Source organism: Halichoerus grypus, chromosome 1 (assembly GCF_964656455.1).
Source record: "Halichoerus grypus chromosome 1, mHalGry1.hap1.1, whole genome shotgun sequence".
NCBI lineage: Eukaryota > Metazoa > Chordata > Mammalia > Carnivora > Phocidae > Halichoerus > Halichoerus grypus.
This window is the reverse complement of record NC_135712.1, coordinates 152,472,700-152,484,070: the sequence shown is the minus strand read 5'-3', so window position 1 is coordinate 152,484,070 and position 11,371 is coordinate 152,472,700. Positions and strand designations below refer to the sequence as shown.

Below are 11,371 nucleotides of genomic sequence, written 5' to 3'. Positions count from 1 at the left end.
CAGGGGAGTGGGAGAGGGAGAAGCAGGCTTCCCGCCGAGCAGGGAGCCCGATGCGGGGCTTGATTCCAGGACTCTGGGATCATGACCTGAGCTGAAAGCAGACGCTTAATGACTGAGTCACCCAGGCGCCCCTACCCCTCAGATTTAACAAAGTTAATATTTGCCACATTTGCTTTGGATATTCTTTTGAAAAAATATGCAAATCATTATTGGTACAGATGAGTCCAGTTTATATTCCCTTCCTGATTGCATTTCCCTTACTCCCTTTCCAGTGAGTATCTTTTTGTATTTTAAAGATTTTATTTATTTATTTGACAGAAAGAGACAGCGAGAGAGGGAATACAAACAGGGTGAGTGGGAGAGGGAGAAGCAGGCTTCCCGCTGAGCAGGGAGCCCAAGGCAGGGCTCCATCCCAGGACCCCGGGATCATGACCTGAGCCGAAGGCACAGAGGCGCCCCCCAGACGCCCCCCCAGTGAGTATCTTTAGCATACCCACTATGCTAAAGATAGTATGTATCCTTCTAGTCCATGTTTAAAACATATAAACAATACATTATGAATCATTCAACTTTATATAAGTATTGCACAGATATTATTCTGAAACTTGCTTTTTTTAACTCAACATTATCTTTTTGATATCGAAATATATATTTATAAAATACATAGTATTCATATAAAATATGTTTATATTTATATAAAATATATGTTAAAATATAAAAAATATATATTTACATTAAACTTTATAGTGTATTTTAAAATGTTCAGTATTCTACTAAATGATTATCACTTCAGTATACTTTTGTAGCATGATTCCTAAGTAAAAGTTTTATAAGTAATATAGGCATTACTTATCTCATTGATGGGAATCTGCAAGTAGGATGTTCCATTGCTAGATTAGCGACTCAGCAATGTCAGGATGCAATTGGGCATCCCTGGGATCCTTTTGGTCTCCCCCTGGTGGTCCCAGGTAACTGCCACAGCTGTGCCCTTGCTGGACAGTATCCAAAGCAAGAAGGGGAGCAAAAAGAATTTCTATTTTCTAGCCTTATTCTCTAACAGATAGGTACCACATTCCATCAGTGGGAAGGCACACATTTTTTTAACTACTAAAAAAACCAAAATTCCAACACTTAAACTGACAGTACTTTCTTATCCCTTAGAAGTTTTGTTTTATACTCTTAAAAATAGCCCTTTTAAACTTAGACATAAAATTTTTAAAATTATATATTACTCTTGAGTATACAAAATAAGAAAGTAGAAATGAAATAAATTGGTTAAGGGTATTTTCAGAATGTCTTCTCATCAGAGTTCCACTCTAAATCACTTTTCAAATCAGAGCCTTCCACGTCCATGTTTCCCCCCAAAATGTTACCCTCTGTGCTATAAGGAACTGGCAGTGCAGTATCTCCTCACAGAATGTGCCACTATGGTCTCAGGAACACCCATTCTGCAAGTTGTAATTCTAGTACTTTCTGGATCTTACCAGATGGCACAAAGGGTAGGTTTCCAGATCATGTTTGTACACACGCAGGGTTGACAAACACACTGCACCAGCCATCCAGCGACATGCTATCAGTTGTGAGAAGCCTGCAAATTTCAGAAATGAAAGAAAGATTGTGTGCCTTGGAATCAATGAAGTATGGTGGAACTTCCCTAGACTCTCATCAAGATTTCCCTTCGTTTTCATTGGCAAAGTTGTTGCCTGCCTGCCACTGCATGAATTACTGGTAAGAAGAAATGAGATTCCAAAGCATGCCTTGGATCCTCACACAGTATTCACAAAGTATTTCTGTGAGGGGTAGATAAAATCAGGATTTTGTTAACTAGGAGGAATGGGGTATGGCTGTTGACACTTTACCCTTTCATTTTACAAAGCACAACTCACTCTTGAACATGGGCACAGCTATAAGAGTTTCTCTAGGATACATACTACACAGTGGGATTTAGCTGAATAATGGGGTACCCATATTTTTGGGATTTTTATTGTGAAACCTTCCAAACATGCCCCAAACTAGAAAGTATAACAAACCCCCTGTGTCCATCCCTTAGCTTCATTTAACCATAGACTTGTTTCATTTACCCCTTCCCCCTTGTTATGTTTTTTGTTGGAGTATTTTAAAGCAAATCCCAGACATTGTACCATTCAATTCTAAATACTTCAGTATGCAACTCAAAAAGAAATCTCCAAATATTTTCTTGCATGACCACAATCCATTATCACATCTAACAAAATGCAAATAATTATTTAATATTATTCAATTACCAAGCCATACTCAAATTTCCTTGATTGTATAAAAAATTCTTTTTGTAATTTCTGTTTAGAATCAAGATCAAACAGGATCCGTTTTATTTGGTTGTTACGTCTCTTGTGTTTCTCATAAGTCTTTTAAGTCTTATGTTTCTCTTAATCTAGAACAGTCCCCTCACCTTTTATTTTTCCTTTCATTGACTTGCTGATGAAATTAGAGTCTGATAGAAAGTCCCTCCTTTGAGATCTTGTATATTGCTTCCTTGTGGACTGCATCCTTTATGCTCAATATTTCCTGTGGACTAGGGGTCAGTTTTAAAGGTTTGACTGCATTATTATTATTATTATTATTATTTGTTTTATTTTTTAAGATTTTATTTATTTATTTGACAAAGAGAGAGAGACAGCGAGAGCAGGAACACAAGCAGGGGGAATGGGAGAGGAAGAAGCAGGCTTCCCACCAAGCAGGGAGCCCGATGCGGGGCTCAATCCCAGGACCCCGGGATCATGACCTGAGCCGAAGGCAGGCGCTTAACGACTGAGCCACCCAGGCGCCCCTATTATTGTTTTTTAAATATTTTATTTTTAAGTAATCTCTACCCCCAATATGGGGCTCAACCTCACAACCCCGAGATCAAGAGTCACATCCTCCACTGACTGAGCCAGCCAGGTGCCTGGTTTGATTGTATTATGACTCAAAATTTTTTTCCTGAGAATCCTTACTAAGTGATGCTATGTACTTTCTGTACCCACTCAGGAGGCATGCGATGTTGGTTGTCTCACTTTTTGTGGCATTAAGATTGATCATTGGGTTTGGATGGTGACAGCCTGATTTTTATACATTTCCTATCAGTTTTTCTTGTAGTTGTTTTAGCAGCATTAATGACTAGTGCTTGAATCAGTTATTTCACTAATGGTTGAAACAATTTTCTAGTTTGGATACTCCTGCATTTATTAACTAAAATCAGGGCAAGGTGAGTACCTTATTAAATTTTCTACCCTAGGCACTTGACTCACCTTACCCTAATCCCAGCCCTAGCTGGAATTCTTCTGTATTGAAACACTTTCCCTTATTCACGGGGATATTAGGTTATACTGAAATTCTATTTATATTAGAAAAGCAGAAATGTTTAGTTCTTTCCCTATAATTAACAATTTTCAGAGGAATAAGTTGATGGCCTGGCTATCTCCAGGACTATTTCCTTTCTAAAAAATTATTCTGAACTCATGACTTTTTATATATTCAATATGTTTTAATCAACTGCAGTCCTTAACCTTTTTGAAATTAAAATTATCCCATGTGTGCCTGTGGAAGCACACAACCCCAATGATTGTTTGCTATTATAATTCTACCCTGCTTTTATTTATTTTTTATTTATTTATTTTTTAAAGATTTTATTTATTTTTTTGACAGAGAGAGACACAGCGAGAGAGGGAACACAAGCAGGGGGAGTGGGAGAGGGAGAGAGAGAAGCAGGCTTCCCTCTGAGCAGGGAGCCCGATGCGGGGCTCGCTCCCAGGACCCTGGGATCATGACCTGAGCCGAAGGCAGACGCTTAACGACTGAGCCACCCAGACGCCCCTCTACCATGCTTTTAATCCCTTATTTAGTTGTTGTTCTGTATGTATTTTAGATATATCCTCATGTTCGCCAATTTCTTTGCTTATTCTTGTTTCCTTTTTAAGGAAATAGCTATATTGAGATATAATTCATATTCACCCACTTAAAATGTACAGTTTGGTGGGTTTTAGTATCTCACAAAGTTATGCAACCATCACCACTATCTAATTCCAAAATATTTCATCATTCCCCAAAGAAATGCTGCACACATTACTAGTTCTCTCCTGCTCCTCCCACGTCGTGGCTCCTGGTAATCACTAATCTGCTTTATGTCTCAAATTGACTATTGGAGGATTTGCCTATTCTGGACATCTCACACAAAGAGAATCATACAATGTATGCCTTCTGTGACTGGCTTTTTCACTTAGCATGTTTTCAAAGTTTGTCCATATAGTAGCATATATCAGCACTCCATTCCTTTTCATGGCTGACTAATATTCCATTGTTTGTGACGACCGCATTTTGTTTATTAATTCATCAAGTGATGGCTGTTTGGGTTATTTCCACTTTGGGGCTATTAAGAATAAAGCTACTTTGCCCATTTTATTTTATTTTATTTTGTTTTTATTTTTTTTTTCAAGCAATCTCCATGCCCAACATGGGGCTCTAATTCATGACCCCAACACCAAGAATCACATGTTCCACCAACTAAACTAGCCAGGTTCCCCTCTTTGCCCATTTTAGTTAAAAACTTTTTAATATTTAATATTTTATTTATTTATTATTTTTTATGTTAAAGATTTATTTATTTATTATTTTAGAGAGAGAGAAAGAGAGATACGGAGTGTGGGGGTGGAGAGGGAGAGAGAGAATCTCTAGCTGATTTCCCTCTGAACACAGAGCCCAATGACACGGGGCTAGATCCCATGACCCTGAGATCATGACCTGAGCCTAAACCAATAGTCAGTAACTTAACCAACTGAGACACCCAGGAGTCCCATTTATATATTTTTTTTTTCAAAGATTTTATTTATTTATTTGAGAGAGAGAATGAGACAGAGAGAGCATGAGAGGGTCAGAGGGAGAAGCAGACTCCCTGCCGAGCAGGGAGCCCGATGTGGGACTCGATCCCGGGACTCCAGGATCATGACCTGAGCCGAAGGCAGTCGCTTAACCAACTGAGCCACCCAGGCGCCCCCCATTTATATTTTATTTTTAAAAACTTCTGCTTTCCTTTCGTCTGGAACTGCCATCTTCCAGTAATTTGCTAAAATGATCAAAACAAAGGGAAAGAGGAGAGGTACCCACTATATGTTCTCTAGGCCTTTTAGAAAACATGGAGTTGTTCCTTTGGCCACATACATGGGAATCTACAAGGAAGGTGATATTGTGGACATCAAGGGAATGGGCACTGTTCAAAAAGGAATGCCCCACAAATGTCACCGTGGCAAAACTGGAAGAGTCTACAATGTTACTGAGCATGTTGTTGGCATTGTTCTAAACAAACAAGGGCAAGACTCTTGCCGAGAGAATTAATGTACGCATTGAGCATATTAAACACTCAAAGAGCTGAGATAGCTTCCTGAAGCGTGTGAAGGAAAATGATCAGAAAAAGAAGGAAGCCAAAAAGAAAGGTACTTGGGTTCAACTGAAGTGCCAGCCTGCCCCACCCAGAGAAGCACATTTTATGAGAACCAATGGAAAGGAGCCCGAACTGCAGGAACCCATTCCCTATGAATTCATGGCATGATAAACGTAAAGAAAATAAAAGACCTCAAGACTGTTAAAAAATTTTTTTTCTTTAAAGATTTATCATTTAAGAGAGTGCCAGAAAGGGGAAGGTGCAGTGGAAGAGGGAGAGACAGAATCTGAAGTTGACTCCCTGCTGACTTCAGAGCCCAATGCAGGGCTCGATCTCACAACCCTGAGATCATGACCTGAGCCAAAACTAAGAGTCAGTTGTTTAACCAACTGAGCCACCCAGCTGCCCCTTAAAATTTTTAATATAATCTCTATCCCCAATGTGGGGCTCAAACTCACAACCTTGAGATCAAGAGTCACATGCTTTTCTCCAAAGAAGACAGCCAAATGGCCAACAGACACATGAAAAAATGTTGAACATCACTCGGCATCAAGGAAATACAAATCAAAACCACAATGAGATGCCACCTCACACCAGTCAGAATGGCTAAAATTAACAAGCCAAGAAATGATAGATGTTGGTGAGGATGTGGAGGAAGGAGAACCCTCCTACACTGCTGGTGGGAATGCAAGTTGGTGCAGCCATTCTGGAAAACAGTATGGAGGTTCCTCAAAAAGTTGAAAATAGAGCTACCCTATGACCCAGCAATTGCACTACTGGGTATTTACCCCAAAGATACAAATGTATTGATCCGAAGGGGCAGTTGTACCCCAATGTTTATAGCAGCAATGTCCACAATAGCCAAACTATGGAAAGAGCCCAGATGTCCATTGATAGATGAATGGATAAAGAAGATGTGGTAGGGGCACCTGGGTGGCTCAGCGGGTTAAGCGTCTGCCTTAGGTTCGGGTCATGATCCTGGGGTCCTGGGATCGAGCCCTGTGTCACGTTCCCTGCTCAGCAAGGAGCCTGCTTCTCCCTCTCCCTTTGCCTGCCACTCCCCGTGCTTGTGCTCTCTCTCTCTGTCAAATAAATAGATAAAATATTTAAAAAAAAAAAAAGATGTGGTGTACATATACACAATGGAATATTATGCAGCCATCAAAAATGAAATCTTGCCATTTGGAACAATGTGGATGGCTAAGTGAAATAAGTCAATCAGAGAAAGACAATTATCATATGATCTCACTGATATGTGGAATTTAAGAAATAAGGCAGAGGATCATAGGGGAAGAGAGGAAAAAATGAAACAAGATGAAACCAGAGATAGAGACAAACCATAAGAGTCTCTTTTTTTCTTTTAATTTTTAAAGATTTTATTTATTTATTTGACAGAGAGAGATAGCGAGAGCAGGAACACAAGCAGGGGGAGTGGGAGAGGGAGAAGCAGGCTTCCCGCCGAGCCAGGAGCCCCATGCGGGGCTCGATCCCAGGACCCTAGGATCATGACCTGAGCTGAAGGCAGAGGCTTAACGACTGAGCCACCCAGGTACTCCAGGAGACTCTTAATCTCAGGAAACAAACTGAGGGTTGTTGGAGGGGAGGGGGGTGGGGGGATGAGGTGGCTGGGTAATGGACATTGGAGAGGGTATATGTTGTGGTGAGCGCTGTGTATTGTGTAAGACTGATGAATCACAGACCTGTACCCCTGAAACAAATAATACATTATATATTAGTAATAAAAACAAACAAACAAACAAATAAATAAATAGACCCCAGACACATGGGTTTGTGTCTGGGCTCTCAATTCTATTCATTGATGTTTATGTCTAATCTTAAGCCGGTACCATACTGTCTTGATTACCATTACTCTGTAGTGTATTTTGAAATAAGGAAATGTGTGTCCTCCATGTTTGTTCTTTTTCAAGGTTGTTTTGAGTTTTTCAGAAGCTCTTGAAATACTATATGTAGTTTAGAATCAGCTTGTAAATTTCTAGAAAGTCAGCTAGGATTCTGATAGATATTGCATTGAATCTGTAGATCAATTTGGGGAGTATTGTCACCTTTATAATATTAAGTCTTCTGATCCATGAATATGGGATTTTTTTCAATTTATTTAGATATCCTTTAATTTCTTTCAACAATATTTTATAATTTTCAGCATATAATGTTATATTTGTTTTGTGAGTGTGTTTCAAAGAATTGTATTCTTTTTGATGCTATTTCAAATGGAATTATTTTCTTAATTTCATTTTCAGATTGTTCATTGAAAGTATATAGAAAAAAATTGATCTTGCATTCTGCAGCCTTGATGAAAATAAAACGGTTTCTCTTAGTTCTAATAGTTTTTCAGGTAATTCTTTAGGATTTTCTATATACAAGGCCACATCATCTGTGGATAGAGATAGTTTTATTTCTTCCTTTCCAATCTGGATGCCTTTTTTTATTCTTGCCCAATTTCCCTGACTAGAATCTTCTATTACAAAAATAGCAAGGGTGGGCATCCTTGTCTTATTCCTGATTTTAGGGGGAAAACATCCAGTCTTTCACCATTAAATATGTTAGTTGTGACTTTATCATAGACGGTCTTTTGTCAGGTTCCCTTCTGTGCCTAGTTTGTGAAGTTTGTTGAGTGTTTTTTTTTTTCTTTTTTAATGACAAGGTGTTGAATTTTATCAAATGCTTTTTTGTGTCTATTGAGATGATCATGGGTTCTTTTTTCATTTTAGTGATATGATGCATTAAAATAGTTATTTTTCAGATGTTAAACCAAACTCACATTCCTAGGATAAATCTCTTTTGGTCATGGTGCATTTTTATATGTTGCCGCATAGTTTGCTAGTGTTTGAAGGGCCATGTTTTTCTCTTCATGCACTTTAATTCCTACTTTTATGTTTTAAATTCACCAATAAAGAGTGAACCTGTAAAACCCTAGGCAACCCACCCCTGACCCCAATAAAGGCAAAACCCCAGGCCCATGCTCTCTCTGTCTGTACCCCTGATCTCACTGTATGGCCTGGATGTGCCATGTACCCTCCAGGACTCCTCAGTAATAAACCTTGTTTTTTTTCAAGGTTTCCTGATGGTTGTTACTGAGGTGCATCTTGCAATCATAAGAACCACATGGGCTGGTCTGGCTTCAACACTGGGGAAATGGTGTTGTACCAGGCATTTCTAGCCAGTGGCTTCACTATCTATAGGCTGGGACCAACACAAAACAAATGGCTACTAGGAGGGTTTTGTTTGTTAACTGACATCTGGTTGCTCTCACTTGCAGTATCTGTTGCCTGTTTTTTTGTTTTTTTGTTTTTCAATGTTAAGTCATACTTTGTTTCTTTGCATGTACCATAATTTTTTTTTTTTGTCAGAAACTGGACATTTTATTTTTTTATTTTATTTTATTTTTTTTAAAAGATGTTATTTATTTATTTGACAGAGAGAGACACACAGCGAGAGAGGGAACACAAGCAGGGGGAGTAGAAGAGGGAGAAGCAGGCTTCCCGCAGGGCAGGGAGCCCGATGCGGGGCTCGATCCCAGGAACCCAGGATCATGACCTGAGCCGAAGGCAGACGCTTAACGACTGATCCACCCAGGCGCCCCAGAAACTGGACATTTTAGATAATATCACAGTAACCCCTCCAATAGGGCTTGTTATTGTTATTTGCTAGTTTATTTGTTTAGTGACTGACTGGATTATTTTAGTGTAGTCTATTCTCTCTCCATCCTCCCCTTTCCCTGTGGTCTAATGTCCTGAGGCTGGCGGAAGCCCAGTCGTCCATAGTCATCCTGGGATGTGGAGGTTTTGGCAGGGCTTTCTTTGATATCTCTTCCTCGGACCACACTGCTGTTAAACTCCACCAATTGCCCACTGGTTACTCTATTGTTTTCAGCAAAGCCCTGGTGCAAAAATTGCTCCCCAGAGGAACCCAATCCAATTCAGTCTCCTTTGACGGGATAGATTTTTTTTTTTTAAGATTTTATTTGTTTATTTTGAGAGAGAGAGAGAGGGAGAACAAGCTTGGGAGGAGCAGAAGGAGAGAGAATTTCAAGCTGACTCCACACCAAGCGTGGAGCACTGAGCCTGACACAGGGTTTGATTTCAAGACCCTGAGATCATGACCTGAGCCGAAATCAGGAGCCAGACCCTCAACCTACTGAGCCACCCAGGTGCCCTGATGAAATAGTTTTTTGAGAGCAGTATTTTTTTTTTTAAGATTTTATTTATTTGACAAGGAGAGAGAGAACACAAACAGGGGGAACAGAAGAAAGAGAAGCAGGCTCCCCACTGAGCAGGGAGCCCAATGTGGGGCTCGATCCCAGGACCCCGGGATCATGACCTGAGCCAAAGGCAGACGCTTAACCGCCTGAGCCACCTCGGCGCCCCTGAGAGCAGTATTTGAGTTTATTCAGATCCCAGGCAGGCTCTTCCCCGCTCCCTTTCCCAGGTTTTCTAGCTGGCCTATACTTTGCCTATGTATCCAATAAATACGTCATTCTCCTCCCAGTTGCCTTTCACCACAATCTCCACTGTTTCTGAGAGAACCCTCAGGCTTGAACTTCTCCACATTGATAGCAGATGAAATCAGTGTCTTTGGGAAGAAAATAAGAGCTGTCTTTTTCATCTTGCTTCTTCCCTTAGGCAAAATTTCTGAGCCATTACTCTGAAGGGGGTGGGGACTGTGGCACACTTCTCTCGGAGTGACACTCTTGCCCTAGGAATTGAGTACTCAGTAGAAAGGGGGTAGTAACATCACATCTTGGCTTGCCTCTTCCGGCTTGGAACCACTGCCTGGTGAGCTGAGGCAAGGACAATCAGAGCTCTGTGGACTCTCAGAGGCGCCACAGTAGAGTAGAGAGCCTCAGTCCCATGAGCAGGATCTGGGCAGACGAAAGGAGCCCTCATTTCTCAGCCACACTCACAGGAAGTGAGCCTCCGCAACAGGTTGATGGGGACAAGATGAGAAATGCTGATGTCCTGCTGTTCGTAGGAAATAGCCCTCCAACTGGGAGCTGGCGGGAGAGAGAGCCCTGTGTTCTTTCTTGGATGTACCAGTCTTGAGTGTTCATCTTGCCGAGCGGGAATGGGGGAAGGAGGAGTAGGTCTCAGCTTAAATACCATAGACTCAGTGTTTGTACTGAATTTTAGTAGCTTTTGTTTGTTCTGTTTTAGTAAATGTTTCTTTCTTTCTTTTCTTTTTATAGGCTATATGTCCTTAGATCCATTTCTAGAGATTTTAACTGATTTTGTTGTTTTTCTTTTTCAACAAGAACCAAGTTTTTCATTTGTTCATTTCTCCCATGTGAAGTATTCCTCGATGACATCCTTGGCCTGAGACTCTTTGCCATGGTCCTTAATCACCACACAACTGCAACCAACCACTTGGTGGGGTTTTCCCTCTTTGTCAACTTTGTGGAGGCTTACACATCCCCCTAGTTTCTTGTTGTCATCAGCCTTAATTAGGTTGATTTTGGTGTTCAGCACAAAGGGCCTCCACCAAATTGACATACATAGGCTCATCACAGTTGGATACAAACGCACAAAGATGGGCTTGGAGCTTGTCTAAGGCTTTGGCCGCTTAGCGAATTCCACGTGCTAGGCCGTTGTGGATGAGGGTGGTCTTCAGTACATCTTGCAAAGCAGCAGTATGAACACCCATTACACCTCCAGCAGTCATGCTTTCCTCAGTAATGGCAGTGGGTTACTGGTAGAGCCGAATCTTGAATGCACCTGAGCCTCCGCACGACTCAGTGACAGCGGCAGGGAAAAACAAAGACTGATTTTATGTCTGTTTTTTATTTTTTTTATTTTTTATTTATTTTTTATTTATTTGTTTGTTTGTTTATTTATTTATTTATTTATTTATTTTAAAGATTTTATTTATTTATCTGAGAGAGAGAATGGGAGACAGAGAGCATGAGAGGGGAAGGGTCAGAGGGAGAAGCAGACCCCCTGCTGAGCAGGGAGCCCGATGTGGGAA

General features: G+C 40.6%; 2 pseudogenes; one reads left to right on the top strand and one right to left on the bottom strand.

Moving 5' to 3' along the window:
• Positions 1–5,064: 5,064 nt before the first annotated feature.
• LOC118523881 (large ribosomal subunit protein eL21 pseudogene) lies at positions 5,065–5,591 on the top strand (annotated as a pseudogene).
• A 4,767-nt stretch (positions 5,592–10,358) lies between these two features.
• Positions 10,359–11,089, bottom strand: LOC118523882 (small ribosomal subunit protein eS12 pseudogene; annotated as a pseudogene).
• Between the last annotated feature and the right edge of the window lie 282 nt (positions 11,090–11,371).